At 44.1% G+C, this 18,172-nt stretch overlaps 1 long non-coding RNA gene across 1 annotated transcript; it reads right to left on the bottom strand.

Moving 5' to 3' along the window:
* Positions 1-140: 140 nt before the first annotated feature.
* On the bottom strand, positions 141-11,676 carry LOC117033308 (uncharacterized). The gene is made up of 3 exons (XR_004424868.1): positions 11,543-11,676; positions 1,048-1,237; positions 141-265 (listed from the first exon to the last, which is right to left on the bottom strand). It is a non-coding gene; the product is annotated as an uncharacterized LOC117033308 (long non-coding RNA).
* Between the last annotated feature and the right edge of the window lie 6,496 nt (positions 11,677-18,172).

The raw sequence follows: 18,172 nt of genomic DNA, 5'->3' as shown, positions 1-18,172 counted from the left end.
GTATCTAATCATACACTCCCAGTTTTAAAACATATTATGGCGTTATTACAAAATATATTAATGTCTGGAGAATGGAAAGAGAAATGAAACGTCCTTCATTTTTACACCATGCTCTATTATGTAAACTTTTCTCCCTTTTCCCTCCATGAAATGTTCTCTCATTTTGATAACTCATGGTGTAGAAAATCTGCTTGAAGGATCCGTTCAGACAGTACTGAGCTTCAGATAATGGGTTTCTCTTTTACTTTGCAAAGCTGGCACAATCCTGTGTTTTAGAAAAGAGAAATGGAGAAAAGGAATGAGCTCAGAAGTTTGAAACAGGAAATATACATTCCTCTTGTATCTCCCTCCCAAGAAGTCTTTAACACTTTGCACCTAACATTAACTCCAGGAAGGAGAAAAATTGTTAATAATGAAACCTGTGAAATAAGCAAATTGTTATCATGAAGATTTAATTTTGTAACACCAACAAAGAATATTATTCATTTACTTTCTGTTGCTCTTCAAGATTTTATTCTTAATTTTAAATTTTAATGCCATTATTTTCTCCTGTACAACCCATTTTTGAAATAAAGGATTCCCTTTATGACATGTTTTCAATAGTGAAAGTCTCTGAAGATCTATAATATTATTATTTATCTGAATTTTGTAGCTCTGAGGGCTTTATACACGATGTAATTGCTTTAACATGTTTTCATAAATTATATTCAGAAATGTGTCATAGTAAATTACCTTTGTAATAAAATGTAAAAAATGCAAATGGCTGTTGTCTTTATTACGTTTTAAACCATTGGTTTATCTGCACTATTTCACTTGTCACTTGCACAATATGTTGGCTGAAGGGGCGGCACAGTTTGATAACAGAGAGCTGGGTCCTGTGTGTAATCTTGCAGGCACGTACAGTTTGGGTCATTTCCTCATCTCCCGCAGAAAAGACATTATCCCGCTCATATTTACATACTTTTCAATATTTGTCAAACAATCATAAATTATAAATTAATGAAATGTTCGACAGTCTTCAGAGATCAGACTAATGAAGACATTTACCTTTTTGGTGATTTTGAGTCCCATCTTTGTAAGTTTAATGACATTTCAACGCTCATGCTTTATTAGGCTTTATTAGATTTGTCCTTCACTCCCGCTGTCATTCAGATGTCTCTGCAGAAACATCACCTGCTTCAGGTACAAGAACAAATCGACTTCGTCCAGGAAGCCTTCAGAACAGGGACTCTGCAACCTTAGTTTGAAGAATTAATGTAGAGTTGGGTTTAAAAGATCACTGGAAATTTTTACCCTTCTTAGAAATTTTAATGAGACTGCTGTTACATTTATTTTACTAGCAAGCAATAACACGGATACTCAGACAGATGTGCAGCTGAGATACACTATAATTTCAAAGTGATTTACAGTGGCACTGTTGAGAATGAGGGCAAGCAGCTCTGATTCTGATTTCACCTTTTGGAAATTTATGAAATTTCCTTTGGATTAAGGCTAGGTGCACAGTTTGTAAATCTCTGGAGTCCAAAGGCAGGGGGCTCATTTAGGACTTGGCCTAAATCAGGGGATGGGCACAATCTCACCCCGCTCCAGTCCTAGGCAAGCAAAGAACTCCTTTCCCACAATTCTCCCACCCATTTACTGGGTGCTGCTTTGACCCTGAATCCTCAAAGGAAACCCCAGATATGTGCCTGCGCAGCCCAGCACAGGAAAAGGATGATGTAAGGGCCTTGTGTTGGTGAGGTTGACATATTTTCTGAAAAATATTGGCTCCCCATGCTCTCATTATGACTGATAGCCATGGGGTTTTTTAATAAAATTATAGATGATGAATTTAGTTCAATCCAGAGAGGTCAAACGATCAGCCTTGACTTAAGATTCAAACAGTAAATCACATGGAACAAATGCCCATCTTTGCCAGTCGTCACCAGCCATAGTCCAAGTGAGCTGGGGCTTTGGCACCATCTTACTCTAAACAAAGGGCAAGGAGCCCAAGAAGTTGGACTGTCAGTGTCTTTGTCATCAGGTTGGGTAATTTTATTAGCCCTCTTGCAAAGTGTATCAACCACGTCAGCACACATTACCCCACAAGTCACCAGATGCCTTGCTCTCTTTAGCTTTGCTCACCTGGGGCATTTATCCTTTGGGACATAGTAGCATTTGTGGAGGGAAGGGGCTGCTGGAAGGAAGGGGCACTCACAGCACCCCCTCCACTATCTTTAAGTAGAAAGAAATGAGTGTGTATAGTGGGGAGAGAGAGAGAGAGAGAGAGAGAGAGAGAGAGAGAGAGAGAGAGAGAGAGAGAGAGAGAAAGTGGAGCAAGAAAGAGGCAATTTTAGAGGTGGTTGCCCCCTGCAAGCCTTTATATGGGTCGATTACATCCTCTTCAGCCAACTGGGCTGTAGCAGAGCACGAGACATTCTCTGGGTGGAGAGCAGGAGAATTCCAATTCCCTATCGGGGCATGGACTTAGAGCTTAGCCTTTGCCCTTTTATAAAATATACATCAGGAACAAAACGGTGGCCTATTAAAGACCACAATCAGAACCTATAAACATGTTGAGAGTGACTTCAAAATATTTCCAAACACTACTTTTTTAATACACATCGGAGAGTTATTAAGTGGCTTCTTGGTGAAGCGAGCATTGCTTCCGCAATCATCAAAAATTGATATGTACCGCTAGTAAAGTAATTATGCGCCATCCGGAGGATAGGGAGCAGGCGATTGTTAATCCACTTGCACACCCGTTGACTTGCAGCATCAAGCTGCAAATAGCTTAATTAAGTCATACACGTAGACTATAACCATATTGCTCCATTGCATGGTGCACACTATATCTCAATTTACTGAGACAATTAATGGGAGAGCTCCACCTCGGGTGGGAACGTCATCCACACGGAGCCCAAGTTCCTTTCTATTGATACTTGCCCAACCCAGAAAGCCAAGAACAAGTTAGAGTTAAGAGAGAAAGAGAGAGATGTCTTCTTGGGAGTAGGGAAGGGGTTTGTTGGGAGCAAACTTTGACCCAGCTGGAGTTGTCTGAATGGCGTGCCATAAAAGCTGAGGCGAAAGGAGGCTTTGGACAGACCACAATTTATCATGTCCCTAGCTGGTCACGTATTTAAGTGGACAGAGTCCCCAATAGATTAATTAAAATTGTAAAGTGCAAAGCAAAACCCATTCATTAATCATAAGAAATCTTCAGCCTAGAAAGTCTGGGGTCTGTTAGGACAGTTATTTAAATTAGCTCCACCCTAACCCCTCCGCCCCCCTACCCCGCCACACACACACACACACACACACACACACACATCTATGGGCCACAGGCAGTTTTTTTTTTTTTTTTTTGCCGTAAAACTACAGAAACCTTCAGGTTAAACCCAATCGATTTCTCCCCCATTTACAAACGACTTAAGACACAAACTTCTCTCTGGGAGTGCCTCTCTTTCCCATCTCCGTTCTTGAGGGTTTAAAATATTCCAGGTAAGACACGGCAAGAAACGCTGTCACAGCACCGGAAGGAGCTTGGCAGCAGGGGGAGTTGGGGTGAGCCAGGCTGGTTGCGACCTAAGTCAGCAGCCCTTAAGTCCAGCTACTTCTGCAGGTGCGAGGACTTTGGCACGCCCCTTCTCTTAAGGATGCGGAGGACCTGTTCTATTTAAAACTTGGGTGCCAGGCAGTGTTCTAATTTGGATCTGAGGCGCAATAAGCCCAAGGTAGGCAAAACATTGACCCGAGGTCTCAGAGTGGATGAGACCAGGAATCAACGTTTCTGCATTTCAAACATCACAAAGAAGTGGTAACTCCAAGCGGAGGTCAAAGGACTTCTCACACAAAAGTGCCATTAAACGCTGGTTGATACGAGCAAGCCCCAAACTTGGGGACTTTTAGTTCGTTTGTCCCACAGATGGGGACATTAATTTTGACTGCCTATTTCAGAGGCGTGTCTTGGATTTTGAGTTATTGCCCTGTCTCCTTCCTCCAGGGTCCTGAAGTAGTTGGGGGTCCGCGACTCTCTCTTGGAGGCCAACCCAACGCCCCCACCCCGCAGGTTCTCTGGCGAGAAGGAAGAGGTTTACTCCCGGCATCCTGTGCGGAAAAATACTTGCGCGGGAAGACCTGAGGCATGAACTGGGTCGCTGGCCTGCGTCTCAGCCCCCCCCCCCCCCCCCCCCCCCCCCCCCGGCATCTTTCTCCATTTCCCCTCTGGCTATTTTTCCTTTGATTCCAAAAGGTTTAAAAGCGAGCAAGTACCTTTTCCCAAAAAGGTCTTCTCCAACCCAGCTTTGGAAGTTTTTTTCAGAGTCCGGGCACCTTTGAGGAACCAGGGTTGGGGATACTCCAGGCCTTCCTAGAGATACCTGGGGTTCTGCAGCCCCGTGCAGGGAAAGGAGGGGGCGACCACGCACCTACTGCGGCCGGGTTGACGCAGGCGGAAAGAGCTGTTCCTATCCCGGGACAGTCTAGGCCCTTGTAGGGTTCCAGGGGGCTGAGTCTGGACACTTTTGTATCTCCAGAGCCGAGGGAGTGAGGGCATGGATCTGGAGAACCGCTTGTTGGGATCCTGTGTTTTGGGGTACCGTACTGGCAGAGCCTACGTCACCATTTATAGTAAAAATAGCAGCAACGGCAACACGGACAACGCATCAGTAATATTTACTGCGCACTTTCTGTACGCGCTTTGCATTCACAGTGTTATTTAAAACAAACGAACGAACAAACAAACACAAAAAAACCCCACTAGAAATACATTCTATTTTTGCGCCCATTATAGAGATGAGGAAACAGAGGTTTGGGGTGGTTTAAAAGACTTTGTTCAGGGTCCCTCAGCCAGGAAGTGGCAGAGCAGATACTCAGAACAGCGCGCTGCCGAAGGGCTCACTGTTCTCCTTCCTTGAGCAGCCTCTACCTTTTGGGATGGTTGGGGCAGTTCAGATAATGCCATTGCTTTCTCCGCCCACCGCAGGCTCGCCGAAGTCGATACATCACCAGTGCTAATCCTTGCTCTCAAGGATCTCTCTGTCCTCTTTCCTGCCCAAGTCCCAAACGGCCCTGCAATTCGGTGGGTGTCTTCTGGGCTTAGACCTGGGCTGGCGGGGCCCAAATCTCCAAATCCTTCTGAAAATCCACCCTTTCCCCGAATTCAGTTTCGCAGCCTGGAGAGCTGCAGTTAGGCTAGAGTGGGTCCATCCAGAGGCCTTCCCAGAGGTGGTGGTCAAACTCACAGACCCGACTAAGTCCTGTCAAGGCAAACACTGAGGGATGGAATCTTGGGTGTCTTCTGACCCTCCCCCAATCTCCAGAGGCAAAGCCTCTGGCACTAAGTCCTGTCATCTGTTTTTACTCCCCACCCCATCCATTTCTCTGTTTAGCTAACATCTGACTCCAAGAACATGGCTCAAATAGGATACACATTAATTTCACAAAACTCCTATTCCAAAGTAGGGATGGAATCGCTGTGGCCACCCCAGTCTTTGCCTCTCTGATCCTTAAAAATGTTATAGGAGACCCCGGAGAAGTTTAGCGGGGACACCACGCTCTGAGGGTTGAGATAGCAAGGGAGGGATGCATAGAGGTACAAGATTGAAGGGTGAGCCATGCTCCTCTGATTTTCCCCGGTTGCGTCGGGGAGTGGGGTGAGTTGGGGCAGGATGGCAAGAACATTTTGTCCTTATATTCCAAAGCCTTAGCTGTCCCCGAGATGTCAAAGGCCCGGGCATTTCAACCAAAGACCTGACCCTGGCAAACAACGAGCGGGTCTTCGGCCTTTAGAGTTAGCTACGTACCGGGCCGCGCGCGCGCGCGCTCTAAAGTTCAACTCGATTATCAAAGGGGAAATTGAAAAGTGACTTCTGCAAATCCCAAGAAGGGGTCCCACCAGCAACTTCTGGGTGGGGAGCAGGCTGGGGGACCAAAAGAGAGGTGGAAAAAAGAGCGGGGGAAATCAATTGAAAAAAATATAATAAAGATACACGCGGGATTAAATAAACTAAGAAGCCCAGCCGGCGGAATGCTAGATCTGGGTTTTGAAACCGAGAGAGTCCCTCTACCTTTGGCCATCTGGCTGTTTTAAGCTCTGCCCCATGCTGTATGATTTTAGCTGAAAATCTCTTCCGCTGCAGCTTTGCTTTTATTGAATTCATCAAAAGCAAACTTTCCCTGAGTTTTTTTTTTTTTTTAAGAAGGCTAAAATAATACGCCGACCACTGTGACATTCTCCGCGCCCAGGCCATTTTTCATAACGCCGCGGATCCGCTTTTGTGCCTCGGAGGCGACTAAACAGATGAATAACGAGCAAAGTCTCCCGAAAGTAAGCTAGCAGCTTTCTAGCTCGGAAAAAGTTAACTGAAATGAGAGGTGCAGGTGAAAACCCACACCCAAACACAGGGGCCACACTTTTATTACCCTGAATGACAACGACGTCTTTTTAAAAGCAACTAACTCTCACACCAGCACACACTCACACACACACACACACACACACACACACACACACACTAGCACACTTACGCACACAAACTACACAAACTTTAAGCCTTGTGAAGCTGCCCAGGTGGAGTTTAGGGAATTTTGTTAGAGAAAGTATGAAGTAAGAAGTGTTTGAGACAGATTCTAGGTGGCAAGACGTGAGAAGTATAAAACTGGGCTTAATTTAGTTTAATAAACATTTATAAAAAACACAGCTAGTTTGAAACTTGGTTTCTGGCAAGAGGACAGAAAAGGCTGCAGCACTAAAGGAAGAATCAAAGTGATAAAAGGACGCTCAAAATGTAGTATTGTGGCAGGTCGGGGTAAGTTACATTTTTTTTTCCTGTTTTTCTCTTTGGTTTTGGAACTCACTGAAAATGCACTTCTGGGAGAGTTTTCCTGTTGTTTTTAGGAACGAGAAAGTAATTCCAGGCTCCCACTTGGGATAGCTGCCTCCTGCGACTTTGCTCTGGTTTTGCGGGTGTTTTACCGGGAGGCGCTTTCTTCCCAAGCCCTGTCATCACAGTCCCAGAAATTTGCGAGCCTTGAGTGACGGGATTTGGCGAGCTGCGCTCGGGTCACAGAGGCAACAAGTAACGCGCTGTGGCCGCGGGAGAGCGCCGCGCCACGCGGCAGCTGAGTCAGTGGCTCGCTTGACTCTCAGGAGTGAATTTTGCACGTGTAAACTACTTGCTTGTGGACGCGCACAGCTGCGATCTTCAGGTTTATCTGGGGAAAAAGCTCTTCCCTTAAATAGACGATTTGGAAAAAAGTCAGCCATTGGTTCTCGCCAGATGATTATTGATGCAAAGTAAACCCTACGGGTTGGAGTGCGCGCGCGCGCATTTAACCCTGAAAGTATTCCACTTCCATTTCAACTTGAGTTGCTCAAGTTGACATCCACTCAAAGTCGTTTGTATTTTTTTCAGGGGCTGGAAAAATAACTAGAAGTGATCTGTGGGAGATGGTGTAGACATAGTAGGTGAGAGGCATATTTCGCCGGAAAGCGATGCCCTGTATTCGCTGAATTGTAGAAAAGTGACCTCAAAGAAACTCGAAAGGCGGCTTCCAGCGCGCGCACACATTTCCACAGACTTGTGTTACAAATGCGTATTTACACGCACTTTCCTGCCACTAATCCGCGGCTCTGGGATTTGATTCTGCGGTTTGAATAATATTGTTGGTCTACGCTATATTTCACTGTATGGCTATTTAGTTAGGCGCCCGTTGCCTAGTGGTCGTTCATTTAAGCGCTAAACAGCGACCTGCTAGTGTCTGCCGTGAGCCAGCTCTTATTTATTATTATTAGTTTTCCCTACTCAAGAACGTGGAATAAACACGTGCTGCGCCAGAAGTTGGGCACAGCCGATCCAGATGTTGGCGGATGCGTCTTTTCACTTATTTCTGGGTAAGCCAAGAGAAATTGACTAGGCAGCCGAAGAAATATCGATAAAGGAGCTGATCCCTGATCGGAGGCGATTTTGTTCTTTAACAGGCGAGACTCCTGCTCCTGGGTCTGGCGGGGCGAGCATATAAAATGCAACTTTTGCCCCATTGGTTCGCTAGGTGAATTAGCACATACTGGGACTGAACAGTCCTTGACCTTTGCCTTTATGTTTGCGCAAATGTTTGCCTAAAACACAATCGGCCTTGACAAGGGAGCATGCTACCGTGTGACACTGCCTATTCACCAGATAGATGTTCCCTGCCACACACGACCCCGAGCAGCCTTTTAAATAGCTTAGGTATTTGTACAAACCGTATAAATTAATGTCGGATGATTGCCAGTTGCTGGTTAAATAGAAGACAATTTAGATGTGGGATACACATCTGTGTGTGTGTGTGTGTGTGTGTGTGTGTGTTTCTCTCAAAAAAGTCGATAAAATGATCAGGAAACAAAACTGGTAGTGGAGGAAAGTTTATGTTTGGGGGAGCAAACAGAGTCTTGAATGTAGTTCCCTTACAAATGACTTCTCCACAAAGATGGCGAGTGGATGAAGGAAGACAGAGAATAGTGGGGAGAACGATGACTGACTAATGCTGAGGGCAATTGGTAATGGGGAGGGTTGGGAAAAGAACCCAAAGATACTGGAGGATTTATTATTCCTGAAGGAGCCATAAAAGTCAAGAGGCTCTCAGGGCCCCTGGAACCCCATGAGAATTGGGGAGTTTTCCCCATTCCTGAGCTTTACGGTTCTGAATACTTGTTCCAATAAAATTAAACACTTTAGCAGGAGGAGTAAAACATCTTGTAAAAATCTAAAATTGGTTCAAACCCTCTTTGTAACACTCACATTGCATATCTGAAATGATTTAGAGGACTGGGCTGCCTTTCCCTGAACTTTGACACAGAAAAAAAAATGAACTTCCCTTGGCTGTTTGTAGCTGCGTTCAAAATTTTGCACATTCCTTTCATTACGAGCAAGATGGCAAAACCTCACCAATTTCCAAGGCTTGATTTCTGGGGCAGATAGGACTGTAGAGGCAGGGAAGATACTTTATGAAAAACAGGGGCATTTGCAGTATTCCTTTAGGGAGTGTCATTCCTTTGTGACAAAGGACTGTTTACTTTCTTCAATCCAAAAGGGTGCAGTTGACGAAAGCAGCACCAGCTCTAGCCACAGTCTGGGGATACAGATTTGAATGTCTGAGAGCTGCTGTGGTTTTTCCAAACATTGGCCAGCTCTCTTTCAGTCTTCCTTTAATCAGCTGCAGGTGGAGGGGTGGGTGGGTCAGTTCTGTATTGGAAGCTCTTTCTCTAGTTTTCACCCTCTCTCTGGTGGGCTATGGGTCAGAGGTGGTGGTGGGGAGCTTGTTTAGCAAAAACTAGGTAGCACAAAATAGCAGAAAGGTATAAACAACAACCCCAGAATGTAAAAAAAAAGATAAATTTAAGGACAAGAACCTCGCAGAAAATTGTAATATGGAGAAGCTTGCAAGAGTAAACTTAAGTGATATAGAAGAAAATTAAGGACAGTACCTCTATTTCCTTAATTAGCAGATCAGATTCATTAGTTTACCCTTATTGTTTAATTAATAATGTGGCACGCACATATGAACTATTTCAAAACAGTTCTGTAAGTTTGACAGACAACAACGCGAATGGTAGCCTGTGTATTTTGGCTTTAGGTTTAGAAATGCAGGCAACTAGGTATGCACAGAAATCACATTTGAGTTCTCAGAGGGTATTTGCCCAATTTTTCTTAAACTCACAATCATCTTCACTATTTTTCAGAATATTGTTTCATTTTCAAACAACCTGACTTGAGTTATTCTCTTCTCTCTCTGCTCCTTCTCACCATCTCCCAATCTTTTAGTGAATTTAGAAATTAAAGATATAGAAATGCACATTTTAGGGCTTTATTCTCTGAGATATTCTACAGTGACCTGGAGAAAGCAAGGTGATAACATGTTTCTAGCCTTCCACAATATGTCTCAAGCTATCCTGTAGCTGTGCTTGTGATACCTGGAGTTTCTTCAGGCTTATGGGTGAATTGGAACAGAGAATGAATACACAATCCATGATGATGACTATAAGGGACCTCAGATCAAGTCTAGTGGTTGTAATCAGTTCAGGAATTTAAAAAAATTCCAAATTTGCTTTGTTTGAAATAGATATATTTCAATGAAACACATCAAGGTAGAAAAATACCTACTTATTACATAAACACATTTCACATATATCCTATCTATCAACAATTTGAGTATTTAGTCCATATATTCAATTAGTTATTCAATTATAATGAATCAAATTGAAGATGAGAGATGATTAATTCAATGTATTGCTGACAGACGTCTAGAATATTTCTGGCAAATTGAATATTTATATTGTGGAATACATAATTAGTTTAATCTAGCAGTGGTCAGAGGACATACAGTAATTTATTGAAGATGTAGCATAATTGCCAAAACTATTCTTATTAAAATGAATAAAACAACTTAATGAAGAAGAAAGGAAAAATTTTAAAATTGTTTCTGGAAATAATTGAGGTTTCATAGCAATGTTATTTTTCTTAGAACATAAAAGGTATAAGAATATTAGTTTATAATTATATTTGAAAAATTAATATAACTGATTTATTCTTATGAGTTGAATAATAGAGAAAATAGCTGCTAAAAATTCATTTGCATATGAAATTAATGTTCCTTAAAGGTAAAATGTTTGCATTTAGTTGATACCAAAACTTTAAAATCTTTTAGATAACTTTATAGTATACATTAACCTCTATGTTAATAATTTTCTTACTGACTTGATTATAAACCGGCACCTGCCAATATCTGTGAAATTTTATATTTTACTCTGCAGGGAAATTAAAGTGAGGAAGCACAGTTAGGTTTTAGGTACTAGAGAGAGCACTGACGACATTCCCCCCATTCTATCCCCTCCAAGGTAATTCTTTTCTCTCAATTTATGTAGACAGGGCTTATATTACTTTAATAATCTGCATCAGTTACTTGTTATTAAATCCCCTTCTATTCTGCACGTGAAAACCTAACTATTAATTACCTAACTTGAGTTGGAATAGCCCAAATATGCCACCTCCAGGCTTTGTGCAGGCGAATAGTCAGGCCATACCACAGTTGAGGTTCACAGACCAGCCATTCCCTTGTTGGTGACAAATCCAGGTTTTCTTGCTACAGAGAAAGAGAGTCCTTTTCACCTCCATTTTGATTCACAATGCCTGACCAAATAAATTGTTCTGTGATTTCCAATGCCTATTGCATCCCACCTCAGGCCCCAATTACCTGCTTACTGCTGGCAAGGAGAAGGGGCAGGTTGGGGCAATACTGAGCAAGCTAGGCTTGGATTCCAGAGGGCATTTGGAAGGGACCATGCAGAGCTTCGCCCAGGAAGGAGGTTTAACACCTGGATCTGTGGAAATTGTTCCTCTGGACAGTCATGGAAAATCCTGGACTTCAAGACCTCTGGGCCCCCATCTTAATTCCTTTTTTTGGTAAAAGTTGTGAATTCAGATTAAAGAAGAAAGGGAAGCGGTGAAGGCATTACATAGGGGTGAATGGCTCCGGGCCCCAAGAAAGGTGCCCACACCTGTGAGGTGTGGGAAGCAGTTCTCACCTGACATTTCATGAGTCCCATAATTTGTCAGTATGGCGTAGCCGAGCACCTGTGTTAATCTGTCACTCGCAGAAGCCGACCCCCACAGGGAGCGCGAGCGTGGCAGGCACCCACCGCGCGCGCGGAGGGGTGGGGCTCATTGTCTGGTTTATTTGAAGCAGGGTGGTGGGGGAACAGGACTCAGGAGTAAGGTTTTCCTGAGTCCCGACTCTGTCGTTCACACTTCTCTGATCCCTGTTCATTTGCATTCCCCGCCTCTCTGCAGCAGTTTGAGAGAGCTTCTGAGTCGGTAGTATCCTTACCCAATCTCCACCCTCCCCACTTACCTTCTCCCACCTCCTCTGTACCTCACACCTTCTCAACCTTTCATACTCCCTCCACCCTTCACAAACCCTCTCCTCTGCACGTTCCTCTGCAGCCCATCCTCGCCCTCCCTATCTTCCTCTCTTTCCCTTCCACTCCCACACAAACCCACAAACCTCTCATGTCTCCTGCACCCTCCTTACTTCTCTCACCCCTCTCATACGCTTTACCATCTGCACCTCTTCACTCCCACACCCCGTGGTGCTCCTACACACCCTCTCCCAGCCCCACACACTCCCCTCGCCTTCCGACATCTTTGCACCTCCCCTCCTTTTAATCAGTCACTCCTCTCTTTTGCCTTCATACCCCCTCACTCTCTACAGTCTTCACATGCCTCCTGGAACCCCCCATTTCTTATATTCTCAATATTGACCTCTATCACACCCCTCACACATACCCCACACTCAGACTCCTACACTCACCCATGCACACAAGCCACCCCCTCAAACTAACTGCCTTTTGCCTGGTGGTGTTTGAGCTCCTCTGTCTATTTTGGATAATCTAGCCTCCAGCCTCTTCCCTTCTGCCCTCCTCCCTCCGCAGCTTCCTTCTGTACCTGAGCATCAGTATCTCTCCCTCTCCCATTCTGGACTTTCCTTTGGAAAAGAGGACATAACTGCCTCCCCTTCACCTTTTTCACCCCTGAGGACTTATAGTCAGAGCCACCTGGGGTTCAGCAACTATAGCAGTCACTCCCCAGTGCCCCAGGCTAGGCCAGGAGCAGAGAGGAGCCAGCACCTCTAGTCTTCTGCTCTTATTCCTCAGCTTCAGAGAGCTTCTCCTTGACTCTTCTTCCAGATTTATCTTCCAGACTTCAGGGACACAAACTTGTAAGTGCAACATTTTCATCAGCAGGGTAGGTTGTAGGGTTCTTTAAACTGATGGATCTTCAACTTGATCAAGCTTCACAATCACCCACCCAGAGTCTGTTAAAAACAAACAAAACAAAATAAAACAAAACAACCAGAGATTGCTGGACCTACCCTCAGAGTTTCTGACTCAGTAGACCTGAGGTGGGACCTGAGAACCTGCATGAATAACAAGTTCCCAGGTGATGCTGAGGCTGCTGCTCAGGAACCACATTGTGAAGAAATTTTAACAATGTCTCAGCAGTATAAATGAGCTTATTGTACAGTTAGAAGATAAAGAGAAGGCCAAAGAACATCGGAGTTCAATGGCAGAATGATGCTGGCTAGATGGAAATAGTGCCCTAAAATTTTTCTAAGCCAGAAGAGCCTTTGGAAGTGTGAATGCATTCTAGTGAATATTTAGTTTCTCAGAAAATAACCACATCATCTCTGTATTTAGGGCGTCTTCCATTAGAGGAAAGGAGAAAGAAAGGAGGTTGTGTCCAGGACACGTCTTTTCCTAAGTTCTCACTGACCATTTTTTATGAGGGCAAATATGTTTAGAATTGGGGGAAATTGAGTCTTGATTTACTGAAAGTGCTAGTCACTGAGTATGTTTACTGTTTGTGAGCCTTGCGGTGTGTGTGTGTGAGTTAGAGGGTTTGCTGATTACCTTTGTGGTTAGGTTTCTTTCTAAATGGACAGGTGGACCCAGGCCCTAAGAATCACCTATTCTACCCTGGGTAGTAATTACATGGTTACTTACAGCTCCTTCTCCATCTGCTTCTGAAGAAGTCTCATAGATCTCTCCCTTCAGTCCTTCTTTTTTTTAAAATAATATTTTATATTTTCAATTACAGTTGACATACAATATTATATCAGTTTCAGGTGTACAACATAGTGGTTAGACATTTACACAACTTACAAAGCGGTCATTCCAATAAATCTACTACCCTCTGACACCATACATAGGTAGTTGCTATAATATTATTCACCATATTCCCTATGTTATACCCTACACACCCATGACTGTTTTGTAAGTACCAATTTGTTCTTTTTAAGCCCTTCCCTTTTTTCGCCTATCTCCCTTAACCCCCCTCCCATCTGGCAACTGTCAAAATGTTCTCTGTATATATGAGTTTTTTTCTGTTTTGTGTTTCCTTCAGTCCTTCTTGAAAGCTAGAAGGTGGCCCAGAAACTTTTGGCCCAGGAATGTTCTGCCTTTTCAATTGTCTAGAGAATGGTTTTCTTCATTTATTTGGAATTGCAAAATTATGTGTATAAAGGAGGAAAAACATAAAGAAGAAAAATTTAAAATCCTTCAACTTCAATGTGTGTGTGTGTGTGTGTGTGTGTGTGTGTGTGTGTCTATGTGATATGCTTCATCAGTTAGAGAACACATACCATAAGCAGTCATGATGCTGGACAATGGCTTCTTTATTTTATATTTGAATTTGATACGTGACAATATCAATTCCAAAGCCTGGTCAGTTGGGCCAAGAGTATATACATATTTGTCTCCCAGCTGATTTTGCCAAAAGTCTCATTTTTTTCTAGGTTTAGTGACCAGAGCAGAAATTTGTAGTCTTGTTTTTTGGAGATTAGGACTGGGGATTAGGTTTCTGAGATCTTTGCCAGAGCTTGTATAGCCCTTTTTATGTTCACAAGTCATTAGCAACAGTTCAACACTTGAAAGTTTCCCCTCTTCTTTTCTCATATTACAAACACTTATGCTGTGCTAATATGCATTAGGAAAAACATAATTGCATTAACACATTTCTCTTATAATCCTGTTATTAAACATGACTAGAATTTTGTTAATGTATAGTTTTTATGCTGGTTTGCAAAAAAAAATTTAATCTTGTCAAATGTCCGTTTGTTAGCACATTTTCTTAGTTGTATTCTAGCCAAAAACATTACAGACGTTGCTAAAGTGTTTCAAGTGCTCATCAGCACATCAGCTGCTTGAGCAAAGTTAGGCTAGACATTACACTATCAAAGTAATTGAGTTGTACAGATTTTAAAGGTCTCAAGTTGGTCATGCTTTCCTTCTCCCATTTTATTATCTCTATACATTATTTTCTATTTTATTTTAAGTTGGAGCTTTTACCCAATTTTATTTCAAATTGGAGCTTTTTAATATGGAATTTTTAATATGGAATTTTTAATATGGAATTTTTAATATGGAAAAGCAGAAGTTGCCAACAAAATTAAATACTTAATGTCTAATCCAACCTGAATACATTTTTGAAGAATATAAAATTCAATTTTCATATTACCTTGAAATTGCGTATAACATAAATCTATTAATATTTGCATTTTCTGCTGAGCAGAAAATTCAATAGGACAAAATCAACCTCTAAACATGTTATCTGTGTATTAGACCCCGACCTAACCAATTCAGTTAGCATTGCTACTATATTTAAGTTCTTGGTGATGAATATATTATCTAAAAAAATGTTCCAAGGATCTCAAGGTTGAGGATTTTACAATGGTCTTCGTTTCAGGAAAATGATCCAGATATATTTTAGCTCAGGTATGGTCTCATCAGATATATATTGTGGCAAAAGACACCTGAACATAATGATAGTATTAATGTTACTGTCAATTTGGAAAAAACAAAAACAAAACAACTGAGTGTAGTGTCTGTTTACAGATGGTTTGGCATCTCCTCCAACAATCTAATCATTCTTAATGGCAAAGTCTGGCCGTTGGGTGTTTCTTCACTTGTAGTGTCTAACCACTTCCCTTCTCCTGCCCCCTAGCGGAGGGTTTGGCAGTGCACCCGCAGCTAGGACAAGAAGCAATTATTTATTGATCACCTGCTGTGTGCCAAGCACTGTGGAGGATGGTGAAGTGTGTCCAGATCCGGGCAGAGTCCAGTGCCACTCAGGGGCTTTGTAAGATGATTTAAGATTGAGCAGATGTTCTAGCATTGGGTCCTTGTGTCTCCTCACCTGGGGGCCTCTTCAGAACCCTGATCTCACCGATGTTGCACGTGGACCCTGAATGGAGGCATTTCTGACCACCAGAATCTCCTAGCTACAGTCAGTTTGGGACAGCGGCTGGCCGCCCCTTGGCGGGCTTGGTTATAATTTGTGTCCTCTTGTATGGAGATGTCCAGTTTGACCTGTAATTACAACCAACCCTGGATGAGCATTGTCAGACCTCGGTTCCATCCCACTCTGAAGAGCCCCATTTTGTACAGTGGCAGCCACAACAAAACCCAACTTTCCTCTCTGACTTTGTTCTTTTTATTTTTAATAGATCAAAGACGTGGAGGGGGGAAGGAAAAGCAGGAGAGGAGGGGAAAAGAGAGGGATTGTTGGTGTCAAGATGTAGCGCCCATTTGAAGCCACTAGTCCCATTAGAAGAGGAAAGTGCTGGGGGGGGGGGGGAAGGGCGAGAAACCTGCCCGTTGGCATGGCATTGTTTGGGGGATTGGAGCTGCGGCACAGTACAGTCTCCATGGCAACGCAACCTGCTGCTGCCGCCGCCAAAGTTGAAGGCCCTTGAAAGGACTTGAAGAGACCGGAATCACAACCTATTTCGGTTCTCCGGTTCTCCGGAACAACGGGGAGAAAATGAGGCAGAGAAAGAAAGGAGGAGGAAAGGAAGAAGGAGAGGGGGAGGGAGGGAGGGAAGGAAGGAGTGACTGAGGAAGAATGAATATGAATGAATGAATGAGAAAGGGAGGGAAAGAGAAGAGAGAATATGAGAGAGAGGGAGGGGAAGGCCTATGAATGCTAGCATTGTCCCTTCTTTTCTGAATCTGATTTACCATATCATAACCCCCAGGAAGAAGAAAACATCAATATCCCGAAGGAATGGAGATGTTTCTATGGAAAACCTAGGAATTTTAGTCCATAACAGATCTGGTGTAAAAAAATCAAAGAGATCAAAGGGAGAGCTCCCTGGAGTATAGATGCGTCTCTGAATTAAAGATGGACGATGCAGACTACAAAGTACTTTTTTCTTCTTTATTCAGTCCTCTGTTTCCATTTGAAGGGAGGCGCTGGCCTCGTCATATCTGAACTAGACCATCATTGCAAACAATGTCATGAAGGGGAATAAAAGGGGGGTGGGGGGCATCAGGAACTCGGTTTCCTCTGCCCTGGCTGGGTTTCCAACCATCTTCTCCAGCGGGTATCAGCGGAGGTGTCAGCCCGGCCCTCCTCATAGAAGGAGCTCCTGGAGAAATCCACCCCCACCCTCAGTCCTACAGAGGGACTTAGGCAACATGAGACCCGCTGAAATCATAAAAGTGGTGTCAGGCTAGTTTCTTGCATCACCAAATTAAGCTCAGGACAATATGGAAGGCTCAGCGTGGCAGTTGTGGTGTGGGGAGAAGACAGCAGGATCGTATGGCCTGGATGTGGACAGGGGTGGGGTATAGGGCACCCTGAGTCCGGGGGACTTGGAGGGGGCAGCTCCAGCAGTTGTCTTTGAAGATGTGGGTTCCTGGAAGCTCTTCCAAGAGAGGGTCCCCAAAAGGGAAGACGTTGGGGAGGACCCAGTTAAATGAAGCATCTCCTGGCCTGACAGCCCCTCAATTTGCACATCTAAGAAACAAATTCTAAATGTTTTTTTGGATACTCCTGGCCAGAAAGACTATCTGATTTCCACTTTTCTTTTTAAACCTAAGGCAAGTTGGAAAGTCAGGGATGGGGATTCCTGAGTGTATCGGTAGAGCATGGAAACATATATACCACTAGCGGCAGCAGTCCTAGGTAAATGTCTTTTCCACGTGCACAAAGAAAATTCTCTGGCCTGGCCTGCAACCTGTGTGTGTGTGTGCGCGCGCGCGCGCGCGCGCGTGTGCGTGAGTTGGTGCCCAGGCCAGCGCGAGCTCAGAGAAGAGCCACTCCCACCCGCGCAGAGCGACTTGTGGGCTTGCTGTCCAGCTTCTTCCGGACCTTGTGGCTGGGAAATTAAAACAGTAAATTTTCAAAAGCTAGAGACTCTCCAGTTCCCTCAAGAAGAAGCGAAGATAGTCAGGAGGTCTGGACGTGTGTGTGGGGAGTCAAACCTCCAGAGGCGGCGGGCCTTTGCCCCGAGAGTCTCCCCTGGGATTTCTCCAACGTCAACGCTAGCAGATGAATATTAGAGAAGTCAATTAAGTTGTTTGCAAACATGCACGCGCGGGCCAGGGAAGACCACGGAAGGGATAAAGCGAGTTCCCAGGGTGGAAGCAGCATCCATACGGGTCGGTGAGCGGCCTTGGGGTCAGGCCCGACACTAAGTAAACAGTGCCGGGCCGAGGGGCTCCTTTGTAGCGGCCGCAGCTGTCCAGCCGCCCATTGTCTGGCCAGGCCTGGAGAATCCGTCACAGCCCGGCACAAACTCTGTGCACAAAAACCGAGCAGGGCGAGACGCATGTCGGCGCTCCCCACCCCTCAACCCCAGCCGCTAGGCCCTA

The sequence above is a fragment of the Rhinolophus ferrumequinum genome, chromosome 2, assembly GCF_004115265.2.
Source record: "Rhinolophus ferrumequinum isolate MPI-CBG mRhiFer1 chromosome 2, mRhiFer1_v1.p, whole genome shotgun sequence".
NCBI classification, from domain to species: Eukaryota; Metazoa; Chordata; class Mammalia; order Chiroptera; family Rhinolophidae; genus Rhinolophus; species Rhinolophus ferrumequinum.
Note: the sequence above shows the minus strand (reverse complement) of the source record. Positions and strands in the feature narration are given on the sequence as shown.